Below are 12,622 nucleotides of genomic sequence, written 5' to 3' on the forward strand. Positions count from 1 at the left end.
TTCCTTCTGTCTGGTGTTTTTACCACATAATTCACCTCACTTAATTTCCTTTCAATCTGATAAGGTCCACAAAACTTAGCTTTTAAAGGCTCACCCACCTACCACTGGTAACAACACTAAAACTTTATCTCCACTGGCAAAACTACAAACTTTGGATTTCTTGTCCGCTACCCGTTTCATCACATTTTGTGCAACTTTCAAATGTTGTCTAGCCAATTCACCTGCTCTATTTAATCGTTCCCTAAAATTTGACACATAATCCAATAGCGTAACTTCCGATTTCTCACCCACCAATTTTTCTTGAATCAATTTAAGTGGTCCTCTTACCTCATGACCAAAAATTAATTCAAAAGGACTAAATTTGGTTGACTCATTAGGTGCATCCCTAATTGCAAACAGTACGAATGGAATTCCTTTATCCCAATCCTCTGGATAATCTTGACAATAATCCCTCAACATTGTCTTTAATGTCTGATGCCACCTTTCTAATGCTCCCTGCGATTCTGGATGGTACGCAGTTGATTTAAATTGTTTTATTCCTAAACTATTCATAATTTCTTTGAATAACTTTGAAGTAAAATTTGATCCTTGATCCGATTGAATTTCTGTGGGTAGTCCATATCTAGTAAAGAATTTAAGTAACTCCTCCACAATCTTTTTAGCTGTAATATTATGTACTGGAATGGCCTCTGGAAACCTAGTAGACACATCCATTATAATCAAAAGATATTGATTCCCACTTTTTGTTTTAGGAAGCGGTCCTACACAATCGATTAGGACCCTTGTAAAATGTTCCTCAAATGCTGGAATGGGTATTAAGGGCGCTGGTTTTATCACTGCTTGAGGTTTCCCTATCACTTGACATGTGAGACATGATTGACAAAATTTAACTACATCTTTGTGTAGTCCAGGACAATAAAAATGTTTCTGGATTTTAGCTTGAGTTTTCCTTATCCCCAAATGACCTCCCACTGGTACCTCATGTACCACTCGCAACACCTCCTTTCTATACCCTACCAGCAATAATACTTGATGAACATCAGCCCACTTTTCATCTGCCTGCATATGTACAGGTCTCCATTGTCCCAACAAGACATCACTTTTACTGTAATAACACTCTGGTATACTCTCAGATTCCTCTTCCGTATATGCTTTCTAATATATCCGTTTTATTTCTACATCCTTCTGTTGTAACTCCGCCAATTTTCCTGAACTAAAAATATCCGCCTCATCCTCCACTTGTTTGTGTTCTTTTTCAACCATCTGATCAAAAATCGTTTCTGATAATTGCACTTCCACTTCATCTTCACTCTTTGATTTCTCCTCTTGTCTTAACCTGTGACTTTGCGACCTTGTTACTACACAATCCGGAAAAATCCCAGGATATTCGTCCTTCAACACTTCAGTTGACTGATTTTCCACTGGCTTATCAACAACAGTAGGCATCACTCCCACCTGCGATCCAGCTATATCATTACCCAAGATAAACTGTATTCCTGGACAAGATAGGTTCTCTATTACTCCTACTACCACTTCACACTCTTCACTGGACTTTCCAACAATACCTGATAGAATGGAACGCTACTCCTCTCACCCTGAATTCCACATATTACCACCTTTTCTGGCAACATTCTTCCCAAACTACATAATTCCTCATCTCTTACCATTAAAGATTGACTAGCTCCTGTATCTCTTAAAATTGTGACTTCTTTACCTGCTCCTCCTGATACACATGAGTAAACTTTACCCACACAAGTAGATTCTAGGCACCTTCTTATCAATTACTTCTTGAACAGGCTGTACAATCGTTTGCACCTCCTTTGCTTCCCTTGGGCTTTCCTTTACCACTTTAACAAACCCCACTGTCTTATCCTGTTTTACCACATCAGCCTTCCCAGTGCTTTTCTTCAACCACCAACACTGTGACTTTACATGGCCTAGTTTATTACAGTGAAAACATTTGAAACTTTTCATTTCTCTCCCACCTTCCTGGATTTCTTTTTTAATATGAGGTACACTCTGTTTATTATCTTCCATCAGATCACCTTTACCTTTACCACTTGAGTATTTCTCATGTCCCCAGCTTCTATCCCTCATCGGCTGAAACTGATGTCGGAAACCAAGCCTTGATTTATGAACTAATCATAATCATCTGCCATTTCTGCTGCTAATCTCGCAGTTTTAACCCTCTGCTCTTCCACATGAGTTCTCACTACATCAGGAATTGAATTTTTAAACTCCTCCAAAAGTATAATTTCTCTGAGAGCTTCATACATTTGGTCTATTTTCAAAGCCCTTATCCACCTATCAAAATTACTCTGTTAGAGCCTTTCAAACTCTATGTATGTTTGACCAAATTCTTTCCTTAAATTTCTAAACCTTTGCCTGTAAGCTTCAGGCACGGCACCTAAGATGGATTTTTTCATCTCCTCATACGTTCCAGATACCTCCTCCGGTAGTGATGCAAACACTTCACTAGCTCTACCTACCAGCTTTGTTTGAATCAGTCATACCCATGTGTCCTGTGGCCATTTCATTTGTTTAGCTATCTTTTCAAATGAAATGAAAAAGGCTTCTACCTCCTTCTCGTCAAACCTTGGCAATGCTTGGACATATTTTAATGGATCCCCACCACGTCTTCGACTATGACGCTCTGTCTCACTATCCTCATCAATCTCATCCAACTGTATGTTTCCCTTTGCGTCTGCCAATTTTAACTGATTTTCACTGGACTTTTTATGAAGTTCAAACTCTCTCTCTTTTTCCCTTTCCTCTCTATCTCTTTCTTTGTTTCTTTCTTCTCTCTCCTTTTCTTTTTCCTCTCTATCTCTATCTCTTTCTTTGTTTCTTTCTTCTCTCTACTTTTCTTTTTCCTCTCTATCTCTATCTTTGTTTCTTTCTTCTCTCTCTTTTTCTTTTTTCTCATTGCATATTCAAGCTGCTTTAATTCTTTTTCATGTTCAAATTGCTTCATCTGCAACTGGACCTTGCCATTTCTAATGAGTCAGAATGTATCTCAGGCAAATTTAAATGCTCAGCTACCGCGGTACGTACCTCATCTTTTCGCATTTTGCCAGGCAATGTTAACTGCAATGCTTTTGCCAAATCTAACACTCTGCTTTTAGTCTCTGTCCGTAAGGTATTGCGTGTTACCGTGTCCACCCCCAAAAACTCCTGAGCCTCTGAAAGCCATTGTCCACAACACACTCCCCACTTAAACTAAAATACCACACCTGAAAAGCAACCACAATGTGCTCACCCCTCACTGTCTTTAAGTTCGTTAAGTCAATCCAATCGATAGACTTTTATCCCCCTCGAGCCCCCAATTGTTATGGGTCCGGGTTTACAGAACCCCAAAGTGTTTCATGGAGTTCAACCGACCCACAACTTTTAATAGATTGTGGTGTGGGAAGCACACGGCGTACTCTCCAGGTGTGATACGGCAATTATGGACAAATGGTTTTTAAAACAAAACAATGTTTATTCTATGAACTCAAGTTAACCTTTTGTAAACAAACATTGAATATCTTAACACCCATTACTTCAAAGATAACCCCAAAAGACTACAACACTAAATAATCCTTTAAATTGTTCCTTTAAACATCCAAAAGACTTCAAATCTTCAAAAATAAGAACACATTAGGTTACATTCAATGTATTTATAGTCCTTGGATTGCAGACATCACCAGACCAGCTCTGTGTTTCTTCCTGCAGCTCACAGCAAAACACACAGACACTCCCAGCTGCCTTCTCAAACTGAAACTCAAAAAAGCAGAAGTGAGCTCAGATATCACTTCAGTAATATGATCAGCTCCATTTCTTAAAGGTACATTGCTTAAACATCCATTTCTTAAAGGTACTCTCACATGACATGCCATCTTTGATGGATTTCCTTGGATCATATCTGGCTTTCTTGTAGAGGTCAGGGTCGCCTGACTTGAACGCCTCAGACCTAGACTTCAGCGAGCAGTGTACATCCCTGTTCATCCAGGGTTTCCAACTAGTGAAGTCAGTTACTGAAGTGGCGTACTCGTTCAGGCTGGTCGCAGAGTTTCTAAATACTGACCAGTCCACTGACTCTAAGCAGTCCCGTAGGAGATCATCCGATTCCTCAGACCAACATTGCACGACTTTCTTTGACGGATTCTCCCGCTACAATGTTTGCTTATAAGCCGGGAGCAGGAGCACAGCCTTGTGGTCAGATATCTGCACACTGACTGGTGTCTCACGGTCCCCTCTCTCTTCTGGAGATATCTGTACACTGATTGGTGTCTCTCAGTACCCCCCTCTCTCTCTTAGGGAGATATCTGTATACTGACTGGTGTCTCTCAGTCCCCTTTCTCTCTCAGGGAGATATCTGGACACTGACTGGTGTCTCTCAGTCCCCCCTCTCTCTCTCAGGGAGATGTCTGTACACTGACTGGTGTCTCTCAATACCCTCTCTCTCAGGGAGATATCTGTACACTGATTGGTGTCTCTCAGTCCCCTCTCTCTCAGGAAGATATCTGTACACCGACTGGTGTCTCTCAGTCCCCTCTCTCTCTCAGGGAGATATCTGTACACTGACTGGTGTCTCTCAGTACCTCTCTCTCTCAGGGAGATATCTGTACACCGACTGGTGTCTCTGAGTCCCCTCTCTCTCTCAGGGAGATGTCTGTACACTGACTGGTGTCTCTCAGTACCCTCTCTCTCAGGGAGATATCTGTACACTGACTGGTGTCTCTCAGTCCTCTCTCTCTCTCAGGGAGATATGTGTACACTGACTGGTGTCTCTCAGTCCCCTCTCTCTCTCAGGGAGATATCTGTACACCGACTGGTGTCTCTCAGACCTCTCTCTCAGGGAGATATCTGGACACTGACTGTGTTTCTCAGTCCCCTCTCTCTCTCAGGGAGATATCTGGACACTGACTGGTGTCTCTCAGTCCCCCCTCTCTCTCTCTGGGAGATATCTGTACACTGACTGGTGTCTCTCAGTCCCCTGTCTCTCAGGGAGATATCTGTACACTGACTGGTGTCTCTCAGTCCTCTCTCTCAGGGAGACATCTGTACACTGACTGGTGTCTCTCAGTCCTCTCTCTCAGGGAGACATCTGTACACTGACTGGTGTCTCTCAGTCCCCTCTCTCTCTCAGGGAGATATCTGTATACTGACTGGTGTCTCTCAGTCCTCTCCCTCAGGGAGATATCTGTACACTGACTGGTGTCTCTCAGTCCCCTCTCTCTCAGGGAGATATCTGAACACTGACTGGTGTCTCTCAGTCCCTCTCTCTCAGGGAGATATCTGTACACTGACTGGTGTCTCTCAGTCCCTTTCTCTATCAGGGAGATATCTGTACACTGACTGGTGTCTCTCAGTCCCCTCTCTCTCTCAGGGAGATATCTGTACACTGGCTGGTGTCTCTCAGTCCCCTCTCTCTCTCAGGAAGATATATGTACGCTGACTGGTGTGGCTCAGTCCTCTCCTTCAGGCAGATATCTGTACACTGACTGGTGTCTCTCAGTCCCCTCTCTCTCTCAGGGACATATCTGTATGCTGACTGGTGTATATCAGTCCTCTCTCTCTCAGGGAGATATCTGTACACTGACTGGTGTCTCTCAGTACCCTCTCTCTCTCAGGGAGATATCTGTACACCGACTGGTGTCTCTCAGTCCCCTCTCTCTCTCAGGGAGATATCTGTACACTGACTGGTGTCTCTCAGTACCCTCTCTCTCTCAGGGAGATATCTGTACACCGACTGGTGTCTCTCAGTCCCCTCTCTCTCTCAGGGAGATATCTGTACACTGACTGGTGTCTCTCAGTACCCTCTCTCTCTCAGGGAGATATCTGTACACCGACTGGTGTCTCTCAGTCCCCTCTCTCTCTCAGGGAGATGTCTGTACACCGACTGGTGTCTCTCGGTCCCCTCTCTCAGGGAGATATCTGTACACTGACTGGTGTCTCTCAGTCCCCTCTCTCTCAGGGAGATATCTGTACACTGACTGGTGTCTCTCAGTCCCCTCTCTCTCTCTCAGGGAGATATCTGGACACTGACTGTGTTTCTCAGTCCCCCCTCTCTCTCAGGGAGATATCTGTACAATGACTGGTGTCTCTCAGTCCCCTCTCTCTCGGAGATATCTGTACACTGACTGGTATCTCTCAGTCCCCTCTCTCTCAGCGAGATATCTGTACACTGACTGGTGTCTCTCAGTACCCTCTCTCTCTCAGGGAGATATCTGTACACCGACTGGTGTCTCTCAGTCCCCTCTCTCTCTCAGGGAGATGTCTGTACACCGACTGGTGTCTCTCGGTCCCCTCTCTCAGGGAGATATCTGTACACTGACTGGTGTCTCTCAGTCCCCTCTCTCTCAGCGAGATATCTGTACACTGACTGGTGTCTCTCAGTTCCCTCTCTCTGAGGGAGATATCTGAACACTGACTGGTGTCTCTCAGTCCCCTCTCTCTGAGGGAGATATCTGTGCACTGACTGGTGTCTCTCAGTCCTCCCTCTCTCTCAGGGAGGTATCTGTACGCTGTGATGCACCGTCAATTACCACAAAGACGAGAGTAGTGGAATAATCGAGGCTTTATTGAGCAAAGATGTTGTGCCCACTGTAGCTGGAACCAGAATGGCTGCAGCACCGGCGAGCACACACTTTTATACTCCGCCTACTGGGCGGAGCCAGCAGGCAGGGATTCACCATTGTACCTCCAATATACGGGCAGTGCCGTAATACATATAATATACCACTAGTGGTGACTACCACACGCTGACTGGTGCCTCACAGTTCCTTCTCTCTCAGGGTGATATCTGTACAGTGACTGGTGTCTCTCAGTCCCCCCTCTCTCTCAGGGAAATATCTGTACACTGACTGGTGTCTCTCTCTCTCTCTCAGGGAGATATCTGTACACTGACTGGTGTCTCTCAGTCCCCTCTCTCTCAGGGAGATATCTGTACACTGACTGGTGTCTCTCAGTCCCCTCTCTCTCAGGGAGATATCTGTACACTGACTGGTGTCTCTCAGTCCCCTCTCTCTCAGGGAGATATCTGTACACTGACTGGTGTCTCTCAGTCCCCTCTCTCTCAGGGAGATATCTGTACACTGACTGATGTCTCTCAGTCCCCCCTCTCTCTCAGGGAGATATCTGTACACTGACTGGTGTCTCTCAGTCCCCCCTCTCTCTCAGGGAGATATCTGTACACTGACTGGTGTCTCTCAGTCCCGTCTCTCTCAGGGAGATATCTGTGCACTGACTGGTGTCTCTCAGTCCCCCCTCTCTCTCAGGGAGATACCTGTACACTGACTGCTGTCTCTCAGTCCCCTCTCTCTACCAGGGTGATATCTGTACACTGACTGCTGTCTCTCAGTCCCCCCTCTCTCTCAGGGAGATATCTGTACACTGACTGGTGTCTCTTTGTCTGTCAGTCTCTCTCTTTCTGTCTCTCTCTGTATCTCTCTCTCTATCTCTTCCTCTGTTTCTCTTGCTCTGTCTCTTCGTCTCAGTCTCTGTCTGTGTCTGTCTCTCTCACTTACTCTCTGTCTCTATTGCTGTCTCTCTTTTTCTCCCATCTTTCTCTCTCTCTCTCACTCCCTTTCTCTTTCTCTGTCTATCTCTCTCTCTGGCTCTCCCTTTCTATCTCTCCCTCTCCTCTCTGTTCCTCTCGCCCTCTCTTTGTCGACCTCATAGTGGGTGACCACTGATGATCGTCGCATGCCCCTTGCCCCGCCCTCTCTTGGGGTCATACGGAACCCTGACCCCTCTGTGAGGTCACGAGGGGGCTGCGATTGTGAGGTGAGCAATCTTCCGAGACAGGAGTCGACAGGGCGTGTGGGGGGTTTCGAAACGAGAGCCCAGAACCCCCCCCCCCCGACAGGAAGCGAGCTCATTCCCATTGTGGTTACCCAGTTGTGAGAGGGAAGCGATTCACCTCCATCACGCCTTCCTCTCCGAGCGTTACATCCATTCTCCCTCCTTCCAAACGCCCTCCCCTTCAGGAACCAGAGACCCTCACCACCCTCGCTTCCAAAGCCCAGAATCCCACCACCCTCTCCTCCAAAGAAAGCCGGACTGTCAATCCCTTCCGAGAAACCCACCTCCCCCCTCACCCCCCTCCCTCCCGAGGGGGGGGGCGGGAATGAGCTAAAGGCGCCTTCTAGGACTGGAGAAGCGAGACGGGCAAAAGTGTCCGACACGGCAGCCATGATGTGAGAGAGCCCGAGTGTGTCGGGGAGAAAGAGAGAGGTGACCTAGCCTGGCTTAGCATGGGAAGAGGTCGCGGACTGGGCATCCTCCTCCTGGTGCAGGGTAAGTTGACAGAGTGGCATTTGCCTGCGCAGTTGGGAGGATTGGATGTCACGTTTTGCTTGCTTGGTATTGAGTGAGCGTCGCACTGTCAGAGGGTCAGTACTGAGGGAGCGCCGCACTGTCAGAGGGTCAGTACTGAGGGAGCATCGCACTGTTGGAGAGTCAGTACTGAGGCAGCACCGCACTGTCAGAGGGTTAGTATTGAGGGAGCGTCGCACTGTCAGAGGGTCAGTACTGAGGGAGTGCCGCACTGTCAAAGGGTCAGTACTGAGAGAGTGCTGCACTGTCAGAGAGTCAGTACTGAGGGAGCACTGCACTGTCAGAGGGTCAGTACTGAGGGAGTGCCACAGTGTCAGAGAGTCAGTACTGAGTGAGCACTGCACTGTCGGAGGTTCAGTACTGAGGGAGTGCTGCATTGTCAGAGGGTCAGTACTGAGGGAGTGCCGCACTGTCAGGGGCAGTACTGAGGGAGCGCCGCACTGTCACAGGGTCAGTACTGAGGATGCGTCGCACTGTCGGAGGTTCAGTACTGAGGGAGTGCTGCATTGTCAGAGGGTCAGTACTGAGGGAGTGCTGCACTGTCAGAGGGTCAGTACTGAGGGAGTGCTGCACTGTCAGAGGGTCAGTACTGAGGGAGTGCTGCACTGTCAGAGGGTCAGTACTGAGGGAGTGCCACACTGTCACAGGGTCAGTACTGAGGATGCGCCGCACTGCCAGAGGTTCAGTACTGAGGGAGCGCTGCACTGTCAGTGGGTCAGTACTGAGGGAGTGCCTCACTGTCAGAGGTTCAGTACTGAGGGAGTGCCACACTGTCGGAGGTTCAGTACTGAGGGAGTGCTGCACTGTCAGCCTGTCAGTACTGAGGGAGAGCTGCATTATCAGAGGGTCAGTACTGAGGGAGTGCTGCACTGTCAGACGGTCAGTACTGAGGGAGAGCTGCACTGTCAGAGGGTCAGTACTGAGGGAGAGCTGCACTGTCAGAGGGTCAGTACTGAGGGAGTGCCGCAGTCAGAGAGTCAGTACTGAGGGAGTGCTGCACTGTCAGACGGTCAGTACTGAGGGAGAGCTGCACTGTCAGACGGTCAGTACTGAGGGAGTGCTGCACTGTCAGAGGGTCAGTACTGAGGGAGCTCCGCACTGTCAGAGGGTCAGTACTGAGGGAGCGCTGCACTGTCAGTGGGTCAGTACTGAGGGAGTGCCTCACTGTCAGAGGTCCAGTACTGAGGGAGTGCCACACTGTCGGAGGTTCAGTACTGAGGGAGTGCTGCACTGTCAGCCTGTCAGTACTGAGGGAGAGCTGCATTATCAGAGGGTCAGTACTGAGGGAGTGCTGCACTGTCAGACGGTCAGTACTGAGGGAGAGCTGCACTGTCAGAGGGTCAGTACTGAGGGAGAGCTGCACTGTCAGAGGGTCAGTACTGAGGGAGTGCCGCACTGTCAGAGGGTCAGTACTGAGAGAGTGCTGCACTGTCAGAGAGTCAGTACTGAGGGAGCACTGCACTGTCAGAGGGTCAGTACTGAGGGAGTGCCACAGTGTCAGAGAGTCAGTACTGAGTGAGCACTGCACTGTCGGAGGTTCAGTACTGAGGGAGTGCTGCATTGTCAGAGGGTCAGTACTGAGGGAGTGCCGCACTGTCAGGGGCAGTACTGAGGGAGCGCCGCACTGTCACAGGGTCAGTACTGAGGATGCGTCGCACTGTCGGAGGTTCAGTACTGAGGGAGTGCTGCATTGTCAGAGGGTCAGTACTGAGGGAGTGCTGCACTGTCAGAGGGTCAGTACTGAGGGAGTGCTGCACTGTCAGAGGGTCAGTACTGAGGGAGTGCTGCACTGTCAGAGGGTCAGTACTGAGGGAGTGCCACACTGTCACAGGGTCAGTACTGAGGATGCGCCGCACTGCCAGAGGTTCAGTACTGAGGGAGCGCTGCACTGTCAGTGGGTCAGTACTGAGGGAGTGCCTCACTGTCAGAGGTTCAGTACTGAGGGAGTGCCATACTGTCGGAGGTTCAGTACTGAGGGAGTGCTGCACTGTCAGCCTGTCAGTACTGAGGGAGAGCTGCATTATCAGAGGGTCAGTACTGAGGGAGTGCTGCACTGTCAGACGGTCAGCACTGAGGGAGAGCTGCACTGTCAGAGGGTCAGTACTGAGGGAGAGCTGCACTGTCAGAGGGTCAGTACTGAGGGAGTGCCGCAGTCAGAGAGTCAGTACTGAGGGAGTGCTGCACTGTCAGACGGTCAGTACTGAGGGAGAGCTGCACTGTCAGTGGGTCAGTACTGAGGGAGTGCCTCACTGTCAGAGGTTCAGTACTGAGGGAGTGCCACACTGTCGGAGGTTCAGTACTGAGGGAGTGCTGCACTGTCAGCCTGTCAGTACTGAGGGAGAGCTGCATTATCAGAGGGTCAGTACTGAGGGAGTGCTGCACTGTCAGACGGTCAGTACTGAGGGAGTGCTGCACTGTCAGAGGGTCAGTACTGAGGGAGAGCTGCACTGTCAGAGGGTCAGTACTGAGGGAGTGCCGCAGTCAGAGAGTCAGTACTGAGGGAGTGCTGCACTGTCAGACGGTCAGTACTGAGGGAGAGCTGCACTGTCAGACGGTCAGTGCTGAGGGAGTGCTGCACTGTCAGAGGGTCAGTACTGAGGGAGCTCCGCACTGTCAGAGGGTCAGTACTGAGGGAGAGCTGCACTGTCAGACGGTCAGTACTGAGGGAGAGCTGCACTGTCAGAGGGTCAGTACTGAGGGAGTGCTGCACTGTCAGAGGGTCAGTACTGAGGGAGAGCTGCACTGTCAGACGGTCAGTACTGAGGGAGTGCTGCACTGTCAGAGGGTCAGTACTGAGGGAGAGCTGCACTGTCAGACGGTCAGTACTGAGGGAGAGCTGCACTGTCAGAGGGTCAGTACTGAGGGAGTGCCGCACTGTCAGAGGGTCAGTACTGAGGGAGTGTCGCACTGTCAGAGGGTCAGTACTGAGGGAGTGCTGCACTGTCAGACGGTCAGTACTGAGGGAGTGCTGCACTGTCAGACGGTCAGTACTGAGGGAGAGCCGCACTGTCAGAGGGTCAGTACTGAGGGAGTGCTGCACTGTCAGAGGGTCAGTACTGAGGGAGAGCTGCACTGTCAGAGGGTCAGTACTGAGGGAGAGCTGCACTGTCAGACGGTCAGTACTGAGGGAGTGCTGCACTGTCAGAGGGTCAGTACTGAGGGAGAGCTGCACTGTCAGACGGTCAGTACTGAGGGAGTGCTGCACTGTACCCCTTGGTTGGACCACACTCGGAGCAATGTGCACAGTCTGCTCTCTGTACCCCTCGATTAGACCACACTCGGAGCACCTGAACCAGTTCCGGCCTTCATATCCCTCAGACTGACCACACTCGGAATGCCATGCACAGTCCTGGCCTCCCTATTCCTTGATTGGACCACACGGAGCGCCATGAAATGTTTGGGTCCCTGTATCCCTCAGTTAAGACCGTAAGGCCATAAGACATAGGAGCAGAATTAGGCCACTCGGCCCATCGAGTCTGCTCCGCCATTCAATCATGGCTGCTATTCTCTCATCCCCATTCTCCTGCCTTCTCCCCATAACCCCTGATCCCCTTATTAATCAAGAGCCTATCTATCTCTGTCTTAAAGACACTCAGTGATTTGGCCTCCACAGCCGTCTGCGGCAAAGAGTTCCACAGATTCACCACCCTCTGGCTGAAGAAATTCCTCCTCATCTCTGTTTTAAAGGATCGTCCTTTTAGTCTGAGATAGTGTCCTCTGCTTCTAGTTTCTCCCACAGGTGGAAACATCCTCTCCACGTCCACTCTAGGAGCACTGTGCATAGTTCTGCTCCGCGCAACACTCGGTCAGACAACACTCGGTGCTCGTTTCCGGTCTCCCTATCACTCGGTTAGACCGCACACGGAGCACCGCGCACAGCTCTAGTCTCCTTATCTCTTGGTTACACGACACACGGAGAGCTGTGCACAGTTCTGGTCCCTGTACCTCTCAGTTAGATTACACTCGGAGCACAGTGCACAGTTCCGGTCGCCATATCACTCGGTTAGACCATACACAGAGCACTGTATACAGTTCCAGTCACCACATTCCTTGGTTAGACCGCACTTGGAGCACTGTGCACTGTTCTGGTTTCCCTATCCCTTGGTTAGACCACAGTTGGAGCACCATGCACAGTTCCGTTCTCTGTATCTCTCGGTTAAACCACACTTGGAACACCATGCACAGTTCTGGCCACCGAATCCCACAGATAGACCACACCAGGAGTACTTGGCACAGTTCTGGTCCTCTGACCCCTCGGTTAGACCACACTCGGAGCAGTGTCTTCTGTTTTGGTCTCCCT

This window comes from Scyliorhinus torazame, chromosome 16 (genome assembly GCF_047496885.1).
Source record: "Scyliorhinus torazame isolate Kashiwa2021f chromosome 16, sScyTor2.1, whole genome shotgun sequence".
Classification (NCBI taxonomy): domain Eukaryota; kingdom Metazoa; phylum Chordata; class Chondrichthyes; order Carcharhiniformes; family Scyliorhinidae; genus Scyliorhinus; species Scyliorhinus torazame.